The following is a 24,393-nucleotide window of genomic DNA, read 5'->3' on the forward strand; positions in this document are numbered from 1 at the left end:
GTAGGATATAGATCAGAGTGCCTAGAGAATAGAGGACAGCACAGAGAGCACACAGCATAAAACATAGAACATAGAGTGTAGGGTAATGCTTAGAGAGCCTAGAGTATAGAGCACAGAACAGAGAGCATACAGCATAAAACATAGAGCATAGAGCGTAGGATATAGATCAGAGAGCCTAGAGTATAGAGCACAGAACAGAGAGCATACAGCATAAAACATAGAACATAGAGCGTAGGATATAGATCAGAGAGCCTAGAGTATAGAGCACAGAACAGAGAGCATACAGCATAAAACATAGTGCAAAGAACGTAGGATATAGACCAGAGAGCCTAGAGTATAGAGCACAGAACAGAGAGCATACAGCAGAGAACATAGAACATAGAGCGTAGGATATAAACCAGAGAGCCTAGTGTATAGAGCACAGAACAGAGAGCATACAGGATAAAACAAAGAGCATAGAGCGTAGGATATAGACCAGAGAGCCTAGAGTTTAGAGCACAGAACAGAGAGCATACAGCATAAAACATAGAACATAGGGCGTAGGATATAGATCAGTGAGCCTAGAGTATAGAGCACAGAACAGAGAGCATACAGCATAAAACATAGAACAGAGAACGGTACAGCACAGGAACAGGCCTCTGGCGTAAGGTGACATCAGATTAACCTATCCCTTCTGCCTGCTCTTCATTCAGATCCCTCCAGTTTTGAATGTTCATATACTTGTCTAAAGGTGCCCTAATTGCCCATTTTGTACCCGCCCCCCTTCCATCCCTGGCTGTGTTCTAGACTCCTCCCACTCCCTGTGTCAAACAAATGCCCTCCCAACATCTCCTTTCTTTTTAGATTAGATTACCTACAGTGTATAAACAGGCCCTTCAGCCCAACACTGCCTCCCCCCCCCTTCAAGAGTAACCCACCCAGACTCATTCCCCTAACACTATGGGCACTTTAGCTCAGCCAATCCACCTGATCGGCCATCTTTAGACTGTGGGAGTAAACCCACACAGACACAGGGAGAATGTGCCAACCCCACACAGACAGTCACCCAGGGCTGGGATTGAACCCAGGTCCCTGGCACTGAGAGGCAGCACGGCTAGCCACTGTGCCACCCCTGCCACTTTGAACTCTCACCTCTCTCCTTAAATGCAAGCCCTAGCTTTAGAGAGTTATATCTGCCTATGTAGCACTGTGACAAATTCTGTCATGATTCCATTCCTCTGAAGGGTTACATTCTGAAGGGTGCTATGTAAATTCAACTTTTTGTTGCTGTTAGTTCTGCACAGCTGCTTCAGAAAGTGACGGAAATTCCTCATCACAAGCTATGTTTGAAATTAAGACTGACCACCAACTGGCCACAGCCTCCGTAACACCTCGGAAAAGCAGAACTCCGCACTGATGAAACAGAAACGATACTAGAAACGTCACCACAAAGTTAGGGACAGAAAGTTCAGCTGTGTACAGGATCCATCAGTCATCCTTCCCACCCCCCCACTTCACCCTCAGTAGAAAACAGTCTCCTCCAGACAGATTCCCCACAACAACAACAACAACATGCATACATTGAAAGAGTCAGGCATCACACAACACTACAAATCACTCACACTTCCCCTGACAAAGGGGCAGCTTGTGATTACACAGAGTCCTGCGAAACCATAGCCTGGTGTCATGTGACTTCTGACTTTGCCCACTCCAGTCCAACACCAGCATCTCCATGGCATGGCTACATTTGTATAGCGTCTTCAGCGTATGGGACTGTTATGAGATAGAATTTAACACTGAGCCTCACGAGGAGATATTGAGAGAGCTTGTTCGAAGAGGTACATATTCAGGGGCATCTGACAGGTGATGGCCAGAGGGTTGCTGGGTAAGGATCCTGGAATTCCCTCCTTCAGGTTATTGTTCTTTTTTCATTCATTCACAGGATGAGGGCATCACTGGCTGGAGCAGCATTTACTACCCATCCCTAATTGCCCAGAGGGTGGTTAAGAATCAACTCTATCACTGTGGGTCTGGAGTCACATGTAGGCCAGACCAGGTAAGGATGGCTGTTTCCTTCCCTAAAGGGCATTCGTGACCCAGGTGGGTCTTATTGATCGGCAGTGGATTCATGGTCATCATTACATTCTCAATTTCAGATTTTTTAAAAATTCAAATTTCACCGTCTCCTGTGGATGGATTTAAACCTGGGTCCCCAGAACATGACCTGGGTGCCTGGATTAATAGTCCAGCCTGGCTTCACTGTAGCTCAACCTTCAGGATGTGGACTGCAGTGATTCAAGAAGGCAGCTCACCCCCACCTTCTCAAGGGGCAACTAGGGACGGGCAATGAATGCTGGGCCCAGCCAGTGACCCCCATGTCCCTTCAGTGAAGAAATTATTCCCATCTGGTGAAGCCTCTTTGAACATAAAGTTTCCTTTGTGTAGTGCCTGGAACTGAACCCAGCTCTTGCTGATGGAGTCTGACCAAGGCTCCCTCGTCTTCAGTGCCTCACTGTGCTGATAGGGTAACACGAAGAGGGTTAGGAGGAGGGTGTGGGCAAAGCAATTGTCTTTCCCTGTGCTGCAATTTCTACTTAATTCAATGTAACTAAAGATGTGCAGCTTTGGTGAATTGGCCATGCTAAATTGCCCATAGTGTTCAGGAGTGTGCAGGTTAGGAGTATTAGTAAGGGGTAAATGGAGCGCAATAGGTTTGGGGAAAGGTGGGGGAGCGATGGGAAAGGGGTTACCCTTCAGAGGTTCAGTGTGGACTTGTTGGGCCAAAGGGCCTGTTTCCACACTGTAGATATTCTATAACCACACAAGCCGATCCTGAGAGATGTTTCTCAATTCCTGAACTGGTGTTGGACTCTGTAGAAAATGCTACAGTCTGCTTCGTTAACATCTTCCCTTCAAATGGTTCCCATATCCCTCGATCATAGCCACATCACTCCGTCACTGAACCAGTTAGGTAGAGAGAACTAAAGCAAGCCATAAAAAGACATTGATGAACATTTGACGCTGGCTGAGAAACACTTGAAATCTTAGTTTGAGAGACCCAGGGTGGGCCAAAAGGAAGACCATATCTTCAGCCAGTGACAGAATCTCTTGTTATGAGGCCACTGGAAAACAGCTGAGGAAAATGCAGTCTGGAGACCTGAATGGTTGGGACAAAATTCTCAGGCTGTTACAGATAGCACCAACTCCATAACACACTAACTGATGCTAATCAGGCACAGTGTCAGAGTTTATAAGCAAAGACTCCTCACACAAACACTTTCACAAAGTCAACTATGAGACATCAAACCCCCTCACAGCAAGAGATGGGTGGGTTATTGACAATGCTCTCAGGCAACTCAGTGCATTCTGGGTGAAGGACGTCAGTGATGGAGAATAGACAGGACAAATCTCCAATATCACATCAGACAGGGACAGGATTAGATACACAGTGAAGTTCCCTCCACACTGACCCCCATCAAACACTCCCAAAAGCCATCTCTATCTCTATGACCTATCTTCCCCCACACCCCTTTGTATCTCTGTAACCCTTCCAGCTCCTACACCCCCTCCCTATCTCTGTAACCCCCTCCAGCCCCGACACCCCCTCCCTATCTCTGTAACCCCCTCCAACCCCGACACCCCCTCCCTACTTCCATAACCCCCTCCAGCCCCGACACCCCCTCCCTATCCCTGTCCCCCCCAGCCCCTACACCCCCTCCCTATCTCTGTAACCCCCTCCAGCCCCTACACCCCTCCCTATCTCTGTAACCCCCTCCCAGCCCCTACACCCCCTCCCTATCTCTGTAACCCCCTCCAGCCCCTACACCCCTCCCTATCTCTGTCACCCCCCTCCAGCCCCGACACCCCCTCCCTATCTCTGTAAACCCCTCCAGCCCCTACGCCCCCTCCCTATCTCTGTAACCTCCTCCAGCCCCGACACATCCTCCATACCTCTGTCACCCCCTCCAGCCCCGACACCCCCTCCCTATCTCTGTAACCCCCTCCAGCCCCTACACCCCTCCCTATCTCTGTAACCCCCTCCAGCCCCTACACCCCTCCCTATCTCTGTCACCCCCCTCCAGCCCCGACACCCCCTCCCTATCTCTGTAAACCCCTCCAGCCCCTACGCCCCCTCCCTATCTCTGTAACCTCCTCCAGCCCCGACACATCCTCCATACCTCTGTCACCCCCTCCAGCCCCGACACCCCCTCCCTATCTCTGTAACCCTCCTCCAGATGTTGTGAACCTTCAGGATCGGTGCATTTCTGTTGCCCCTTGATGTTAATGGATCAACCTTGACCTCAGTTAAGCTGAGTTCACAACCTCCTTTGTATTGACCTTGACCCAGCGTCTGTCCCCCTCTCCCTCTCACTGTCCATTGATGTGTGCTCTTGTGAAGCAGCTCAGAGTATTTACAAGGTCAAAGATGATTCATAAATCTAAGTTGTTGTTGCTGCTGGTAGTTGTCAAACAGAATGCTGCAGTATTGCTAACAGATCGTATATGCTTTGATCATGTATTGTTCTGGGAGCTGTCTCCATGTTGACTGATGCTCTCACCATGGCCTGTATTTATTTAACCTATTCAACAAAGAATTAAATCTCAAGGTGTTTCCTCCAGTTCAGCCCTCCCTGTCCTCACTCCTGATGGGTTTTGTTCACCCTTGACTTCTCTGCTCTTGACATAACAATGGCTCCTGCTCCAGCAACACATCTACTTAAAAATTCTCAAGCTTGTTTACAAATCCCTCCCTCCTCCGTCTCCAACGGCAACTAGGGATAGGCAAAGAATTCTGGTCAGCCAGCAAAACCCACATTTCACAAAATGAGTCATAGAGATGTACAGCATGGAAACAGACCCTTCATTCCCAACCCGTCCATGCTGACCAGATATCCCAACCCAATCTAGCCCCACCTGCCAGCACCCAGCCCATATCCCTCCAAACCCTTCCTATTCATATACGCAGGGAGGAGAAAGTGAGGTCTGCAGATGCTGGAGATCAGAGCTGAAAATGTATTGCTGGAAAAGCGCAGCAGATCAGGCAGCATCCAAGGAACAGGAAATTCGACGTTTCGGGTATAAGCGCTTCTTCAGGACTCAATTTATATACCCATCCAGAAATGTTGGGTTTTTAAATGTTGTAATTGTATCAGCCTCCACCACTTCCTCGATATAGAATTGTCATACATAGATTCACTACAGTATGGAGACAGGCCCTTCAGTACAACAGGTCCACATTGACCCTCTAAAGAGTAAGCCACCCAGACCAATTCTCCTAACCTGCACATCTTTGGACTGCAGGAGGAAACCAGAGCACCCGGAAGGCGCCCACGCAGACTTGGGGAGAATGTGCAAACTCTACACGGGCTGTCACCCAAGGCTGGAATCGAACCCAGGCCCCTGTTGCGAGACAACACTGCTAACCACTGAGTTGCCCTCCTCTGGCAGCTCAGCCCACACACGCATCACCGTCTGCATGAGAAAGCTGCCCCTTGGGTCCCTTTTAAATTTTACCCCTCTCTACCTAAACCTATGCCCTCTAGTTCTACTCTCCCACCCCAGGGGGAAAACATTGTCTATTAAATACTTTGAATTTTAAAATATTATCTAAAATAGTGACTGTGTAATGTTATTTTAGATGCCTATGAGACCTCAGCTGGAATATTGTGTATAACTTCTGGGGAAGTTGGGAATGCATTGGATAGAGATTGCAGAAATGATTTACAAGGACAGCTCCAGAGATGAGAAACTTCAGGGATGAGGAGAGATTGGAGGAGTTGGGAATGTTGTTCTTGGAGTGAAGAAGGCTCAGAGGAGATTTGATAGAGTTTTCCTATCCATGAGCTGGCTCGACAGAGGAGAGAGTGTGAAGCTGTTCCTACTTGGCTCAGGAACAAGAATAAGAGGGGCAGAGATTTGAAATGGTGTGGAAAAGGAGGTAGGGTGATGCGAGGGAAACCTTTTTCGCTCAGCGAGTGGTTGGGGAAATGTGGCGGAGGCAGCTTTAATTGAAGCATTCAAGAGGGGCACTGGCTGGTTATTTGAATCAGAATGGTGCGCAGGAAAAAGACAGGAGATTGGCAACGATGCTCATTTGAGAGCTAGTGCAGGCATGGTGGGCCGAGCAGCCTCATTCTGTACTGGGACTCCGTGATTCAATGTCCTCCTGAGAAGGCAAATGGAGCCTTGGTTTAATGTCTTCCCAGAAGCTGACAGTGCTGCACTCCCTCGGTGTGATGCTGTGAGCATTAAGAACTCAATTCTTGGGAATCCAGAACGAGAGGGAATTGGTTTAGGATGAGTGAGGAAAGATATAAAAGGGACCTTTTTTTACTCAGAGGGTGGTGCCTGTATGAAATGAGCTACCAGAAGAAGAGGTAGAGGTTGGTACAATTACAATATTTAAAAGATATTTGGCTGTGAACAGGGAAGGTTTAGAGGGATATGGGCCTAAAGCAGGCAAATGGAACTAGATTAGTTTGGGAGACCTGGTCAGAATGGACGAGTTGGGCTGAAGGGTCTGCATCCGTGCTGCATGAGTCCATGAATCTTGGTCTCAGTGATCACAGCCTGAGTGGAAAGGACAATGTCAATCAAAAATGACATCAGAATTACAGCTGGAGGAAGTTGCATTGACCTTAGAGCAGGAGACAGCTCCTCTCTTTGGGGGTGGGGAGGGTGGGGTGTAACAATTGGCCCCACTGCTGTTTTAATGGAATTCTCCCTGGGACCAGCACTGGTCCCTTCAAACAGGGCCAGCAAAAGACCGGTGACTTCCTGTCTTGAAGAGGGAGGTCTTTAGGCTCAGACTATGGGGGTTGGTTAGCTCAGTTGGCTGGATGGCTGACGTGTGTTACAGAGTGACGCCAACAGTGTGGGTTCAATTCCACAGATTACTCCAAAGGACTCTCCTTCGCAACATCTCCCCTCATCTGAGGTGTGGTGACCCTCAGGTTAAACCACCCTTAGTCATTTCTCTCTCTCTGCTTTAATGGGGAGTAGGGACTTTATATTTACCAACACTATAGAATTCCTAAAGTGTGGAAACAGCCCTTCGGCCCAGCAAGTCCACACCGACCCTCCAAAGAGTAACACACCCAGATCCATTCCCCTACCCTATATTTACCTCTAACCGATGAACCTAACCTACACATCCCTTAACTTGTGGGCAGTTTAGCATGGCCAATTCACCTAACTTGTACATCTTTGGACTGTGGGAGGAAACCCACGCAGACACGGGGAGAATGTGCAAACTCCACACAGACAGTCACCCGAGGCTGGAATCGAACCCGTGTCCCCTGGCGTTGTGAGGCAGCAGCGCTGAGCCACCATACCACCTGATCATATCACTAATTAGAATCGAGCAGATATTTATTTTCACATTTACTTTAACATACAGTGAAAAGCTTTACAACACATGCCTACATCGATGACAGAAGTTATACGTAATAATAAGACAAAAGCAAAATTAAGACAGAGTTCATCGCAGCTCAGTTAATGGCTCCTGGGATTGGGGAAAGCTGATTAAGGAATGATGGAATACCCGTAACACACAGCCAGAATGGGACCAACATGCCGGGTCACTGGAATACTGGGCCGGAAGCCTCTGCTGAAGAAGACTGCTGTGCCGGGCCGGATCCCCACTCCTGGGCGAGTCACCCTGCCAGGCCAAAACACCTGGACACTACAGACAAAGAAGACCTCCACATGGGGACGAGACCTCCCAGCCCAGGAGAGCACTATTCCTCCTCCTTCAGGCACCAGGGCCTAGCCGCCCAGCTGAAGTCTTGGCCTAGCCTGTGGGTCTGGGTCAGTGGGTGTCAGCCCATGAGCTGCTCACTAGGAGGCTCCCCGGGCCGGAGTGGAGATGGGTTAGCACCGGGGGCCTCCTCCTTCCCTCTGCCACTGTCCAGCCTTTAAAGAACAGAAAATGAAGAAAAAAAGAAAAAGAACTAAAGAGAAAAGAAAGAAAAGAATAGAAAGAGATCGAAAGCTGACAGGGTCTGACCAGGCCCAAGCTCAGCCCACCTACTCTGCCACCATCTTGGAAAAAAAATTGGGAGATGCAACTTTAAATATTATCAAGGCCCCATGACAGCCTGACTTGAGCCATAGAGTCAAAGAGGCCCTTCGGTCCAACTCATCCAGGCTGGCCAAGTTTCCCAAACTAAACCATTTGACCCATATCCTCCCAAACCTTTCCTATCCATGTAGCTGTCCAAATGACTGGAGTTTAAAAGCTATGGATTAAAAAGCCAGTATCAGTGCAAGTGATCCATCTCATTCTGATTCAGGAAGGGAACCTGCTGTCCTCATCCACACTGAGCCCATAGGTGACCCCTGACCCCACACCAATGTGGTTGACCCTTAATTGCCCTCTGAAGTGGTCAGGCAAGACATTCAAGCGCCAGTGAGGTCTATAAGCCCCCTCTGCAGGAAGGTGGGCAGCGGACAATAAATTAATAAATTCCGGTTTTACCTGCAAAGCCAACATTATGCTCGAGAAAGCATTTGGTGCCAATCTCAGCTGGTTTGGATGCAGAGTCTGTCCCAGAAACATTAACGAGTCTGTTCTCTTCACAATGTTAACTGGCCTGACCCGTGTTTGTCAAAGAAGACGTCAACACATTGAACTGAAAGAAAGCCCATACGGTTGAACTCTGTGAAATTAGAACACTCTGTTCTTCAATTAATTAATTGTTTCTAGAAGTCAAACAGATAATGAGCTAAGTATTGCATATAATACACACCAAGAGATTGCTTCCTGCCTAGTAATAACAAGCCTGGAGAATTTGTTTAGAAACTTGGGGCAACTATAGTTACAGCTCAATAAAGGAAGAATATTCTTCCTTAATTGTTCCTTTCTTGTCAGACACAGGATCAGTATGTATCACTCGAATAATCCTTTCTTCTGGCCTGGTTACAGGCTGACACTAATCACATCACTGTTCCAAGGTTGTGTGTCATGCAGAGCCCCAGGCTTGGATCAAGGCCTACAGTTCAGTGCACAGCACCAATGGTGAGGCAGGTCAAATCTGGGATCTTCCAACAGCGTTAAATCGTGCGGGGAAGTGAGAGGAACGTGAGAATGTTCCAGCGACTTGAGCTAAGAATGATGGGCGATAAGTTCTGCACAAGAGTGCCTGAAGGTGGAACAGCAGGAAAGTTATTGAGATAGCTGGGAAATTGGCTGAGCAGCAGGTGACAGAAAATAGGGACGATGGGTCAGTGTTCAGACTGGATGGTCAGTTGCTCAGGATGTTTTCAATGGCAACTCGCAAGGAGCTGTGTTAGGGCCTCAGTTATACACATGATTTATTTTTTTAAATGGATAGTGACATGGGAAGTTGTTTGTCCAAATGTGCTGAAGACACAAAGTTAGGCAACATCATAGACAGCATGAGATAATAAAGGGACTTTGAGAGACAAAGTGAATGGATGACATTGAGGCAGCTGTGAGGCTCTCCATGATGGACCAATAAAAGATAGATCAGGGTACTTTCTACATAATGTTAAATACAGGTGTTGCCCAGAGACTGGGGTAGGGGGTGGTGGGGACGTCAGGTCCATAGATCACTACAATTGCACAGACAAGTTCAGAAAATTATCAAGGAGGCTAAAGGAACGCTGGCTTTTATATCAGAGTACAAGTTATGCTGCAGTTAATCAAACGCAGTTTCAACCTCACTTGCAGTACTGTGAGCTGATCTGGGGACTATACCTGAGGAAGGGTGTATTGGCCTTGAAAGGTGAGCAACATCAGGTGAGGAAGGGAACAGCCATTGACATCAAGGCTGCATTCAACCAAGTGTGGCATCAAGGAGCCTGAGCAAACCTGGAGTTAATCAATATCAGGGGGCAAACTCTCCTCTGGTTAGAGTCATATCTGACACATAGGAAGGTAGTTGTGTTTGTTGAACATCAGTCACCTCAGCTCCAGGACATCTCTGCAGGAGTTCCTCAGGGTAATGTCCGAGGCTCAACCATCTTCAGCTGCTTCATCAATGACCTTCCCTCCATCATAAGGTCAGAAGTGGGGATGGTCACCGATGATTGCACAATGTTCAGCACCATTCACATCTCCCCAGATACTGAAGCATTCTGTGTCCAAATACAGCAAGATCTGGACAATGTCCAGGCTTAGGCTGACAAGTGACAAGTTACACTCACATCACACAAATAGTAAAAAGTGAGGTCTGCAGATGCTGGAGATCAGAGCTGAAAATGATGTATCATCCGCCGTCATTTCCGCCACCTCCAAACGGACCCCACCACCAGGGATATATTTCCCTCCCCTCCCCTATCAGCGTTCCGAAAAGACCACTCCCTCCGTAACTCCCTCGTCAGGTCCACACCCCCCACCAACCCAACCTCCACTCCTGGCACCTTCCCCTGCAACCGCAGGAAATGTAAAACTTGCGCCCACACCTCCTCCCTTACTTCTCTCCAAGGCCCCAAGGGATCCTTCCATATCCGCCACAAATTCACCTGCACCTCCACACACATCATCTATTGCATCCGCTGCACCCGATGTGGCCTCCTCTATATTGGGGAGATGGGCCGCCTACTTGCGGAACGCTTCAGGGAACACCTCTGGGATGCCCGGACCAACCAACCCAACCACCCCGTGGCTCAACACTTTAACTCCCCCTCACAGGTCCTTGGTCCTTGGACTCCTCCATCGCCAGAACATAACAACACGACGGTTGGAGGAAGAGCGCCTCATCTTCCGCCTGGGAACCCTCCAACCACAAGGGATGAACTCAGATTTCTCCAGTTTCCTCATTTCCCCTCCCCCCACCTTGTCTCAGTCGATTCCCTTGAACTCAGCACCGCCCTCTTAACCTGCAATCTTCTTCCTGGCCTCTCCGCCCCCACCCCACTCCGGCCTATCACCCTCACCTTGACCTCCTTCCACCTATCATATCTCCATCGCCCCTCCCCCAAGTCCCCCCTCCCTACCTTTTATCTTAGCCTGCTGGACACACTTTCCTCATTCCTGATGAGGGGCTTATGCCCGAAACGTCGAATTTCCTGTTCCTTGGATGCTGCCTGACCTGCTGCGCTTTAACCAGCAACACATTTTCAGCACACCACACAAATACCAAGCTATAGCCATCACCAATGAGAGACAATCTAACCATTGCCTCTTGACATTCAATGGTGTCACCATCACTGAATCCCCCACTGTCAACATCCTGGGGGTTACCATTGATCAGAAACACAACTGGACTCACCACATAAACACAGCAGCTATGAGCGCAGGTCAGAGGCTGGGAATACTACAGCAAGTAACTCCCCTCCTGACTCCCCAAAGCCTGTCCACCATCTACAAGGCACCAGTCAGGAGTGTGATGGAATCCTCCCCACTTGCCCTGGATGGGGGCAGCTCCAACAACACTCAAGAAGCTCAACACCATCCAGGACAAAGCAGCTGCTTGATTGGCCCCACATCCACAAACACCCCCTCCCTCCCCCACCGACGCTCAGTAACAGCAGTGTGTACTGTCTACAAGATGCACTGCAGAAACTCACCAAAGATCCTCAGGCAGCACCTTCCAAACCCACACCCACTTCCATCTAGAAGGACAAGGGCAGCAGGTACATGGGAACACCACCCCCTGCAAGTTCCCCTCCAAGCCCTCCCCATCCTGACTTGGAAATATATCGCCGTTCCTTCAGTGTCACTGGGTCAGAATCCTGGAATTCCCTCCCTCAGGGACATCGTGGGTCTACCCACAGCACATGGACTGCAACGGGTCAGGAAGGCAGCTCACCCCCACCCTCTCAAGGGACAACTAGGGCAATGAATTTTAAAGGAACGTACGTTTACAGGAATGATACCTGGATTTCAGGGATTAAGTTATGAGGAGAGATTGTACAAGTTAGGCCTGTTTTCTATAGAATTTAAAAGCATAAGGGGGGATCTGATCAAAGTCTTCAGGATATTAACAGGAAAAGAGAGTTGAGAAAGACAAACTATTTTTATTGTTAGGGGATTCTAGAACTAGGGGAATAGTCTGAGAATTAGGGCCAGACTGATCAGGAGAGATGTTAGGAAGCACTTCCACACACAAAGGGTTTGGAACTCTCTTCCACAAACAGCAGGGGATCAGCTGTTAAATGTAAATCTGAGATAGATGGAAGTTTTGTTAAGCAGAAGTATGAAAGGATAAAGGCCTCAGGCAAGTGGATAGAGTTAGGCCAAGGATCAGCCATGATCTCATTGAATGGAGGGGCTGAATGGCCTACTCCAGTCCCTATGTTCCTATGACTCCAAGGCCTCACCAGAGAAATGTTTGGCAAAAATGAAACAATGGGTTTAATGACATCTTACACGTGACATTAGATCAAATTTTGATTTACATGAACAAGTACAAATGTTGCATACGAAGTCAGCTGGGACAGATGGATGGTGATATTAGCTCTCCATTCTCCTGGGATTGAATTTCTAAGTGAAAAGCAACAGCAATGGGTTAGAATTGTCCAGGATATCTCCACAATTTAAAGATTAATCTTCCGCGTACTGTAAAGGCAAAACCCAGGAGGAACATCGTGGGATTAGAGGCTGTGTGGGAGAGGAGAATTAAACATAAACATTCCTCTTATTTGAATATTTTCCACTAAAAGTTCTGGAAATATTTGAAACACTTTTGACAATATTGGGAGAAACGGTTCTCATGCCAATGTTCAAGACTAGTCCAATTGGGTAACAAAGGGATTGCCTTCTGATTGGCTGTGGAGAAGGTGGAGTGCCAGCCAGATGAACCAATGATGGGAGTAAGGGGAGGCGGGGTGGTGTCAGTCATGTGATGAAGTCTGTAGGAATGCACCTCCATTGGAGTTGGCAACCCCAGCAATAGCTGAAGCTATGGGCTGAGGTGTGGGGAGAAGGAGGTGTCTGTAGGACTGGTGAATTGGGAGCTTCAGTTCACATCAATAGGAAATAGTTATATTGTTTATGGATCTACTTCCAGACCATCTGAAGCCTAAGAACTGGTCAGAGATGTTGAGCTGTTGTCTTGTTCTATCCCTATAAGATCTGCTTCCTGATCATTATTGAGTCAGTGAGAGGTCACTAACTCTCTCCCTATCTCAGAGGGAGTCAATGGCCAAGTGGTATTATCACTGGCGTCATGGGTTCAAATCCCACCATACCAGATAGTGGAATTTAAATTCAATAAAATATCTGGAAATAAGAGTCTGATGATGACCATTAATCCATTGCTGATTGTCAGGAAAATCCCATCTGGGTCACTAATGTCCTTTAGGGAAGGAATCTGCCATCCTCACCTGCTCTGGCCTACATGTGACTCCAGACCCACAGTGGTGTGGCTGACTCTAACTGTCCTCTGGGTAATTAGGGATGGCTAATAAATGCTGTCTAGCCAGTGAGGCCCTCATCCCATGAATTAATTTTTTAAAATCTCTCCACATTTCCAGCACCAGGAAAATAATTGGCTCTTTCTGGTTTGCTATTTAGTGCTTTGTGCCTACGGCACAGTATGACACCGATATGACACGTAGAGGGTAACACGTGGACAGTGAGATCCAAGTAGTAACAGTTGGAGACGTTACATCTGGGGAGTCACATCTAGGGAGTAAGTTGGAGACGTTACGTCTGGTGAGTAACAATCAAAGAAGTAACAGCTGTGGAGTAACATCTGCAGAGTTACACTTGGGGGAGTAACATCTGGGGAATAACATTTGGGAAGTAACAGAGAAGTAAGATCTGGGGAGTAATAGTTGGAGAGGTTACATTTGGGGAGTAACAGTTATAGAGTCATAGAGATGTACAGCATGGAAACAGACCCTTTGGTCCAACCCGTCCATGCCAACCAGATATCCCAACCCAATCTAGTCCCACCTGCCAGCACCCGGCCCATATCCCTCCAAATCCAGATACCTTTTAAATGTTGCAATTGTACCAGCCTCCACCACTTCCTCTGGCAGCTCATTCCATACACGTACCACCCTCTGTGCGAAAAAGTTGCCCCATTGGTCTCTTTTATATCTTTCCCCTCTCACCCTAAACCTAGACCCTGTAGTTCTGGATCCCCCACCCCAGGGAAAAGACTTTGCCTATTTACCCTATCCATGCCCCTCATGATTTTGTGAACCTCAATAAGGTCGCCCCTCAGCCTCTGATGCTCCAGGGAAAACAGCCCCAGCCTGTTCAGCCTCTCCCTGTAGCTCAAACCCTCCAACCCTGGCAACGTCCTTGTAAATTTTTTCTGAACCTTTTCAAGTTTCACAATATCTTTCCGATAGGAAGGAAACCAGAATTGCACACAATATTCCAACAGTGGCCTAACCAATGTCCTGTACAGCCGCAACATGACCTCCCAACTCCTGTACTCAATACTCTGACCAATAAAGGAAAGCATACCAAACGCTGCCTTCACTATCCTATCTACCTGCAACTCAATTCAAGGAGCTATGAACCTGCACTCCAAGTCTCTTTGTTCAGCAACACTCCCTAGGATCTTACCATTAACTGTATAAGTCCTGCTAAGATTTGCTTTCCTAAAATACAGCACCTGCATTTATCTAAATTAAACTCCATCTGCCACTTCTCAGCCCATTGGCCCATCTGGTTAAGATCCTGTTGTAATCTGAAGTAACCCTCTTCGCTGTCCACTACACCTCCAATTTTGGTGTCATCTGCAAACTTACTAACTGTACCTCTTATGCTCACATCCAAATCATTTATAAAATGATGAAAAGTAGTGGACCCAGCACCGATCCTTGTGGCACTCCACTGGTCACAGGCCTCCAGTCTGAAAAACAACCCTCCACCACCACCCTCTGTCTTCTATCTTTGAGCCAGTTCTGTATCCAAATGGCTAGTTCTCCCTGTATTCTGTGAGATCTAACCTTGCTAATCAGTCTCCCATGGGGAACCTTGTCGAACGCCTTACTGAAGTCCATATAGATCACATCTACTGCTCTGCCCTCATCAATCCTCATTGTTACTTCTTCAAAAAACTCAATCAAGTTTGTGAGACATGATTTCCCACGCACAAAGCCATGTTGACTATCCCTAATCAGTCCTTGCCTTTCCAAATACATGTACATCCTGTCCCTCAGGATTCCCTCCAACAACTTGCCCACCACCGAGGTCAGGCTCACTGGTCTATAGTTCCCTGGCTTGTCCTTACCACCCTTCTTAAACAGAGGCACCACGTTTGCCAACCTCCAGTCTTCCAGCACCTCACCTGTGACTATCGATGATACAAATATCTCAGTAAGAGACCCAGAAATCACTTCCCTACCTTCCCACAGAGTTCTCGGGTACACCTGATCAGGTCCTGGGGATTTATCCATCTTTATGCGTTTCAAGACATTCAGCACTTCCTCCTCTGTAATATGGACATTTTTCAAGATGTCACCATCTATTTCCCTACATTCTATATCTTCCATATCCCTTTTCCACAGCAAATACTGATGCAAAATATTCATTTAGTATCTCCACCATTTTCTGTGGCTCCACACAAAGGCTGCCTTGCTGATCTTTGAGGGGCCCTATTCTACCCCTAGTTACCCTTTTGTCCTTAATATATTTGTAAAAACCCTTTGGATTCTCCTTAATTCTATTTGCCAAAGCTATCTCATGTCCCCGTTTTGCCCTCCTGATATCCCTCTTAAGTATACTCCTACTGCCTTTATACTCTTCTAAGGATTCACTCGATCTATCCTGTCTGTACCTGACATATGCTTCCTTCTTTTTCTTAACCAAACCCTCAATTTCTTTAGTCATCCAGCATTCCATATACCTACCAGCCTTCCCTTTCACCCTGACAGGAATATACTTTCTCTGGATTCTCGTTATCTCATTTCTGAAGGCTTCCCATTTTCCACCCGTCCTTTTACCTACGAATATCTGCCCCAAATCAGCTTTTGAAAGTTCTTGCCTAATACCGTCAAAATTGGCCTTTCTCCAATTTAGAACTTCAACTTTTAGATCTGGTCTATCCTTTTCCATCACTATTTTAAAAAGAATAGAATTCTGGTCGCTGGCCCCAAAGTGCTCCCCCACTGACACCTCAGTCACCTGCCCTGCCTTATTTCCAAGGGTAGGTCAAGTTTTGCACCTTCTCTAGTAGGTACATCCACATACTGAATCAGAAAATTGTCTTGTCCACACTTAACAAATTCCTCTCCATCTAAACCCTTAACATTCAGCCCATCATGCCTGTCAGTCATTGAATATGATCATGGCTGATTGAACACTTCAATACTTATTCCCACCCTATCTCAATAACCCTATAGTTTTTTTAGAAATCTATCAATCTCTACCTTAAACATATTCAAAAACTGAACTTCCACCTCCCTCTGTGCTCAAGAATTCCAATGATTCAGAACACTCAGATTACAACAGGACCTTGACCAGATGGGCCAATGGGCTGAGAAGTGGCAGATGGAATTTAATTTTGATAAATGTGAGGTGCTGCATTTTGGGAAAGCAAATCTTAGCAGGACTTATACACTTAATGGTAAGGGAGTGTTGCTGAACAAAGAGACCTTGGAGTGCAGGTTCATAGCTCCTTGAAAGTGGAGTCGCAGGTAGATAGGATAGTGAAGAAGGCGTTTGGTATGCTTTCCTTTATTGGTCAGCGTATTGAGAACAGGAGTTGGGAGGTCAATTGCAGCTGTACAGGACATTGGTTAGGCTACTGTTGGAATATTGCGTGCAATTCTGATCTCCTTCCTATCAGAAAGGTGTTGTGAAACTTGAAAGGGTTCAGAAAAGATTTACAAGGATGTTGCCAGGGTTGAAGGATTTGAGCTACAGGGAGAGGCTGAACAGGCTGGGGCTGTTTTCCCTGGAGCATCGGAGGCTGAGGGGTGACCTCGTAGAGGTTTATAAAATCATGAAGGGCATGGATAGGATAAATAGACAAAAGTCTTTTCCCTGGGGTGAGGGAGTCCAGAACTAGAAGGTATAGGTTTGGGGTGAGAGGGGAAAGATATAAAAGGAACCTAAGGGACAACTATTTCATGCAGATGGGGGTACATGTATGGAATGAGCTGCCAGAGGATGTGGTGGAGGCTGGTACAATTGCAACATTTAAAAGGCATCTGGATGGGTATATGAATAGGAAGGGTTTGGAGGGATATGGGCCGGGTGCTGGCAGGTGGGACTAGATTGGGTTGGGATATCTGGTTGGCATGGACGGGTTGGACTGAAGGGTCTGTTTCCGTGCTGTACATCTCTCTGACTCCTTTATCTGGGGCACGTTTTCTGAAGGTTGTGGTTAACTGTTAACAACAATTTGCACACGTATAGCGCTTCCAACAAAACAAAGTGTCCCCAAGATGCTTCAGTAATGACAATAAAACATTTTGACAACAGGAAATTAGGAGATATTAGACTAAGTGGCCAAATGCTTGGTTAAAACGTTTGGCTTTAATGAGAGGCTTGAAGGAGGAGAGAGTGTGAGGCTTAAGCGGAGAATTGCAGAGCTCAGAGCCTCAGGCAGCTAAAGGTATAGCTACCAGAGGTGAGTCGGTGGAATAACGCCGGCAACCCAACTGGAAAGGAACACTGTTTATTATTGGACACCAAAATACAGCACCCACACACCCTCACACATACACATCCCACACCCCAACTTGTGGAGTAGTTAGCCTAATCCCAACCTGGGATAGAGAGTTCTGCAGACCTACTCCCCCAGTCTGAAAAACAACTACCTACAAGACAGGCTACTTTCTGACCCGAAACCAATTTTTTATCTAATTGCACATTGAACCCCCATTCCATAAGTCTCCACGTTCCTAACCAGCCTCTTGGATTGAAAATTTTCCAATAGTTTCTCAAAGTCTTTATTGACAACATCCACTGCACCCCCTTCATTAACCTCCTCTGTCACTGCTTCAGAAACATTCTAGGTGAAGGTGGGTACTACAGATGCAGGAGATCAGAGTCAAGATCAGAGTGGTGCTGGAAAAGCACAGCAGGTCAGGCAGCATCCGAGGAGCAGGAAAATCGACGTTTCGGGCAAAAGTGCCTCATCAGGTTGGGCTGATGAAGGGCTTATCCTCAGTAACATCCTAGATGAGTGAAGCTTGGCCCGACCTTTAAAGATCCCAGCCTGAATTCCTCAGATCGGGTTCCCATTCCTGGTCCAGTCCCAAAGCGGCTCTCACCAAAGTTATAAATAACGCTGTGTGACTGTAATGAAGGGAAACGATCACTCCTTGTCCTATCAGCTTCAAATTTCCCAGGCGTTTGATTGGCTGAGTTTGAGAGAGGGAGGGAAAGGGGCGGAGACAGCTGGATGAATGGTCTCTTATGTTAGTGACAATGGCCCTGGGCTCCTCCTTCCCGGTGATGGCTGTGAGGTTGGTTGGAGGGATGGCCAGTGGTTTAAGATAATGGCTTACAATGTAAAAGGGAAGTGAGGGATTATCTTTATACTTCCTGCTGATCCTGGAACACTGAGCAGTTTTAGCAATGGAACTGAACATTCTTTATGTGCTCCAGCTCGGTCTAGAAGAACAACCAACCTAATCGTCTGCCAATCCGTTCCTGCCCCTGACTTAAGGCAGTCGAGACGAGGGACGTCCCACAGAGACAATCCAGAGTGAAGGACAGTCATTCTTTTATTCTTCCATTGACCATGGGTATCCCTGGCTGTCCCAGCGTTCATTGCTGGTTCCTAATTACCCCAATAAGAGTCAGTTAACCACCCTCTTAACTTGCTGCTGTTAGAGAGGGAATTCTAAGAGTTATATCCCAGTGACAGAGAAGGAACGGTGATCCGTTTCCAAGATGGGGAGTGGCTTGGTGGGGAACTTGCAGGGAATGGGGTTCCCATGTATCCGCTGCCCTTGTCCTTCTAGATGGAAGTGGTTGTGGGTTTGGAAGGTGCTGCCTGAGGATCTTTGGTGAGTTTCTGCAGTGCATCTTGTAGATGGTACACACTGCTGTTACTGAGCGTCGTTGGGGAAGGGAGTGGGTGTTTGTGGATGTGGTGCCAATCAAGCGGCTGCTTTCTCCTGGATGGTGTGGAGCTTCTTGAGTGTTGTTGGAGCTGCCCCCATCCAGGGCAAGTGGGGAGGATTCCACCAACCTTCTTGAGTGTTGTTGGAAAATAGGAACGGGACAGGCCATTCAGCCCATCATGCCTGTCAGTCATTGAATATGATCATGGCTGATTGAACACTTCAATACTTATTCCCACCCTATCTCAATAACCCTATAGTTTTTTAGAAATCTATCAATCTCTACCTTAAACATATTCAAAAATTGAACTTCCACCTCCCTCTGTACTCGAGAATTCCAATGATTCAGAGCACTCAGATTTCAACAGGATCTTGACCAGATGGGCCAGTGGGCCAAGGAGTGGCAGATGGAATTTAATTTTGATAAATGTGAGGTGCTGCATTTTGGGAAAGCAAATCTTAGTAGGACTTATACACTTAATGGTAAGGTCCTAGGGAGTGTTGCTGAACAAAGAGACCTTGGAGTACAGGTTCATAGCTCCTTGCAAGTGGAGTCACAGGTAGATAGGATAGTGAAGAAGGTGTTTGGTATGCTTTCCTTTATTGGTCAGAGTATTGAGTGCAGGAGTTGGGAGGTCATGTTATGGCTGTACAGGACATTGGTTAGGCCACTTTTGGAATATTGCATGCAATTCTAGTCTCCTTCCTATCAGAAAGATGTTGTGAAACTTGTAAGGGTTCAGAAAAAATTTACAAGGGTGTTGCCAGGGTTGGAGAGTTTGAGCTATAGGGAGAGGCTGAACAGGCTGGGACTGTTTTCCCTGGAGCATCGGAGGCTGAGGGGTGACCTTATAGAGGTTTATAAAATCATGAAGGACATGGATAGGGTAAATAGACAAAAGTCTTTTCCCTGGGGTGGGGGAGTCCAGAACTAGAAGGTATAGGTTTGGGGTGAGAGGGGAAAGATATAAAAGGGACCTAAGGGGCAACTTTTTCACACAGAGGGTGGTATGTATATGGAATGAGCTGCCAGAGGAAGTGGTGGAGACCGGTACAATTACAACATTTAAGAGGTATCTAGATGGGTATATGAACAGGAAGGGTTTGGAGGGATATGGGCCTTGTGCTGGCAGGTGGGACTAGATCAATTTAGGATAACTGGTCGGCATGGAACCGAAGGGTCTGTTTCTGTGCTATACAGGTCTATGACTCTGACTTAAAATAAAGTTCCCACATCTCAGAGAGAAGTGACATGCCCTTTTTCTTTAAATTGCAACCCTGATTCTAGACTCCCCAACTAAGGAGAAAAGCTTCTCCGCATCTCTCCTCTCTATCTGCTTCAGTGAGATCATCTCCATCTCCAAATCCCAGAGAATCCAGGCCCAGTTTGACCAATCTGTCTTCGTAGGACAGTCCCACCATCTCGCGAACAACTCTGGTGAACCTTAACTGCTCTCCGTTGATGGTAACAATATCCTTCCTGAGGCAAAGGCTGCACACCAGTGCCATCTAACCCCCTCTGCTCTGTGTATAGGAATGACCCTGCCCACAATTCAATCATACTCTGGTCCCTCAACACTGAAGACCTTTGACAACCTGCTCACGTTTTTGTCATTTTATTTTAACCAGTAACAAAATCAAGAGGAAGGTGGGAAAGAGGAGTTGGGGATTATCGGAGCAGAAACTGTGTTGCTGGTTAAAGCACAGCAGGTCAGGCAGCATCCAAGGAACAGGAAATTCGACATTTCGGGCCAGAGCCCTTCATCAGGAAATGATTATCGGAGCAGCCATGTTCTCATCGAATGGCAGGGCAGACTCAATGGGATTGTTTTTATTCACCTGTGGATGTTAGAGCCTGGCCTGTATTTATTGCCCGTCCCGAGCTGTTATTGAAGGGCGTGGCTTACTGTACAATTCATCGAGGAGAAAGTGAGGTCTGCAGATGCTGGAGATCAGAGCTGAAAATGTGTTGCTGGAAAAGCGCAGCAGGTCAGGCAGCATCCAAGGAACAGGAGAATCGACGTTTCGGGCATAAGCCCTTCTTCAGGAATTCATGTACAATTCATCGGGCAGTTGAGAGTTGACCACATTGCCGTGGATCTGGAGTCACATGAGGTTTTCTTCTCTGAAGCTGATTAGCCAGCCAGACGGGTTTTTTTCTGGCAATGGTTTCATGGCCATCAGTGCATTTTTAATTCCAAATTTTATTGAATCAAGTTCCACCAACTGCCATGGCGAGATTGGAGCCTGGTCCTGTGACCATTAGCTGAATTTCTCAGTTAATAATCTTAGCAATAATGCCACAAGACCATCGCTTCTCCACATACTATCCCACTGGATGGAACGAATGGTCACTTCTGCCCCTAGTCTACATCTGCGTTGATTATAAGTTAGCCACATTTCATGACATAATATTAAATTGAAATGGCCTGTCCTCTAGTCAGTTCCTCAACACGCTGCTCTAGAAAACCATCCCCAGCCTACCCCAGAAACTTGCCCTGTACAGCTCTAATGCTCAATTATTTTCCCCAGTCTAGAACACAGAACATTGAACAGTACAGCATAGAGCGGGCCCTTCGGCCCTCGATGCTGTGCCAAACATGACGCCAAATTAAACTAATCCCTTCTGCCTGCCCTTAGTCCATACCCCTCCATCCTTTGCATATTCATGCACATATCTAAAAGCCCCTTAAACACCCCTATTGTATCTGCATCCACCACCATCCTCGGCAGCATGTTCCAGACTCCTACCCCTCTCTGTGTAGATGTTCTGCCCCTCACATCTCTTTTGAACTTTCCCCCTCTCCCCTCAAATGCATGCCCCTAGTGTTTAGACATTTCAGCTCTGGGAAAAGGGTTCTGAGTGTCAACCCTATCTGTGTATCTCATCATTTTATAAATTTCTATCAAGTCTCCCCTCAGCCTCTGTTTATACACAGACTGAAGTCATATACAATAACTGTGTGTCACCCAATATCATGGCTTACACTATCATCTTGTGGCCAATAAACAATAGACAATAAACAATAGACAATAGGTGCAGGAGTAGGCCATTCTGCCCTTTGAGCCAGCACCACCATTCATTATGATCATGGCTGATCATCCTCAATCAGAATCCTGTTCCTGCCTTATCCCCATAACCCTTGATCCCACGATCCTTAAGAGCTCTATCCAACACTTTCTTGAAAGTATCCAGAGACTTGGCCTCCACAGCCTTCTGGGGCAGAGCATTCCACACACAACATCTCTAACCATTGTCTGCTGCCCCTTCCTGTTCCTTAGTTCCACCCAAACGGATTCCACGATCAAAGATCCTTCCCCTCAGATCCAATGATCCCATCCCTCATTATCAGAACAACTCAGGGTGGCACGGTGGCACAGTGCTGCCTCACAGTGGGTTCAATTCCCACCTCAGGTGACTGTGTGGAGTTTGCACATTCTCCCCGTGTCTGTGTGTGTTTCCTCCGGGTGCTCCGGTTTCCTCCCACAATCCAAAGATGTGCAGGTTAGGGTGGATTAGCCATGCTAAATTGCACATAGTGTGAGGTAACGGGGTGGGTGGTGGGTCGGTGTGATCTTGTTGGGCTGAAGGGCCTGTTTCCACACTGTAAGTAATCTAGTCTAACTCCATCTTCTTGTCCATCCTTCCTGAACGATATTCAGTTCCCAGTCCTGGTCTTTTCATTTTCCACACAGCTTGTTATGTTTGCTGTTTTAACGGGTGTTTCTAGCCTTATGTAACTTCTGACTGTGATCGAACAGCAGAGAGAAGTTGATGGGCTGAATGGCCTAATTCTGCTCCTATATCTTATGGACTGAGGTGCAGGGAGGAATTTGGGAATGGGAGGGAGGTGTGTCACTGACGGAAAGGCTGGTGTTAGGAGTATGGAGTCAGGTGGGACAGGTCAGTGCCTGGGTCCCCAGTTGGAGTGAGGGTCCCCAGTTGGAGTGAGGGTTCCCAGTTGGAGTGAGGGCTCCCAGTTGGAGTGAGGGCTCCCAGTTGGAGTGAGGGTTCCCAGTTGGAGTGAGGGTCCCCAGTTGGAGTGAGGGTTCCCAGTTGGAGTGAGGGCTCCCAGTTGGAGTGAGGGTCTCCAGTTGGAGGGTCCCTAGTTGGAGTGAGGGTTCCCAGTTGGAGTGAGGGTTTCCAGTTGGAGTGAGGGTTCCCAGTTGGAATGAGGGTTTCCAGTGGGAGTGAGGGTTCCCAGTTGGAGTGAGGGTTCCCAGTTGGAATGAGGGTTTCCAGTGGGAGTGAGGGTTCCCAGTTGGAGTGAGGGTTCCCAGTTGGAATGAGGGTTTCCAGTGGGAGTGAGGGTTCCCAGTTGGAATGAGGGTTCCCAGTTGGAGTGAGGGTTCCCAGTTGGAGTGAGGGTTCCCAGTTGGAATGAGGGTTCCCAGTTGGAGTGAGGGTTTCCAGTTGGAGTGAGGGTCCCCAGTTGGAGTGAGGGTCCCCAGCGGGAGTGAGGGTTTCCAGCGGGAGTGAGGGTTCCCAGTTGGAGTGAGGGTTCCCAGTTGGAATGAGGGTTCCCAGTTGGAGTGAGGGTTCCCAGTTGGAGTGAGGGTTTCCAGTTGGAGTGAGGGTCCCCAGTTGGAGTGAGGGTTTCCAGTTGGAGTGAGGGTTCCCAGTTGGAGTGAGGGTTTCCAGCGGGATGGATTGGGTTAGAGAAACAGGAACAACCTCTGCCAACCCCGTGGTTACAGGGAGGATCTGTAAATTCTGTCATGTGACTCCGGTAGCAACTGGACCAGGAAGTGCCGTGGCCTGAAATCAGAGAGACTAAACCCATCTTAAAACTCGATTCACCCGACAGAGAGAGAGAGAGAGAACACCCCACAAGGGCTGCTTGCAAAATCCCTTACAGTGCAGTGAACCAGTCCATCCAGATAGATTGCTAACAGGATAAACACAGGCGATTGTCTCTGCCAGTTCGTCCTTTGTTCCGAGACTGTAATTATTCCCAGTTTAATCCCTCTCCTGGCACCAGTCTAGTCAGATGGTTTGGCTCTAAGAACTCACAAGAGTAGCTGTGGCTTCGGGATTATTGACGTGGTTTCAGTAATACGGCTGGAGTGCTGCATTTAAACCTTTGCTACATCCCCCAACTGCTTTCAAAGACACACACGCGCAAAACAAATCCTTTACTCTTTTCATTCCATGAGGTCAAGAAACCATAGAATCGCTACAGTGTGGAGGCATGCCATTCAGCCCATCGAGTCCACACTGAGACCCACCCACCCTTCTGACCTTGCATTTCCCACGGGTAACTCACACATCCCTGTGATATTCCAGGGGGCAATTTCCCATGGTCAATCCAGCTCATATCTTTGGAGTGTGGGACGAAACGCACGCAGACACAGGGAGAACATGCAAACTCGATGCAGACAATTGCCCAAGGCTGGAACTGAACCCAGGTTCCTGGTGCTGTGTGGCAGCAGTGCTAACCACTAAGCCACTGTGCCATGTGCTAA

The sequence above is a fragment of the Hemiscyllium ocellatum genome, chromosome 14 (assembly GCF_020745735.1).
Source record: "Hemiscyllium ocellatum isolate sHemOce1 chromosome 14, sHemOce1.pat.X.cur, whole genome shotgun sequence".
Taxonomy (NCBI): Eukaryota; Metazoa; Chordata; class Chondrichthyes; order Orectolobiformes; family Hemiscylliidae; genus Hemiscyllium; species Hemiscyllium ocellatum.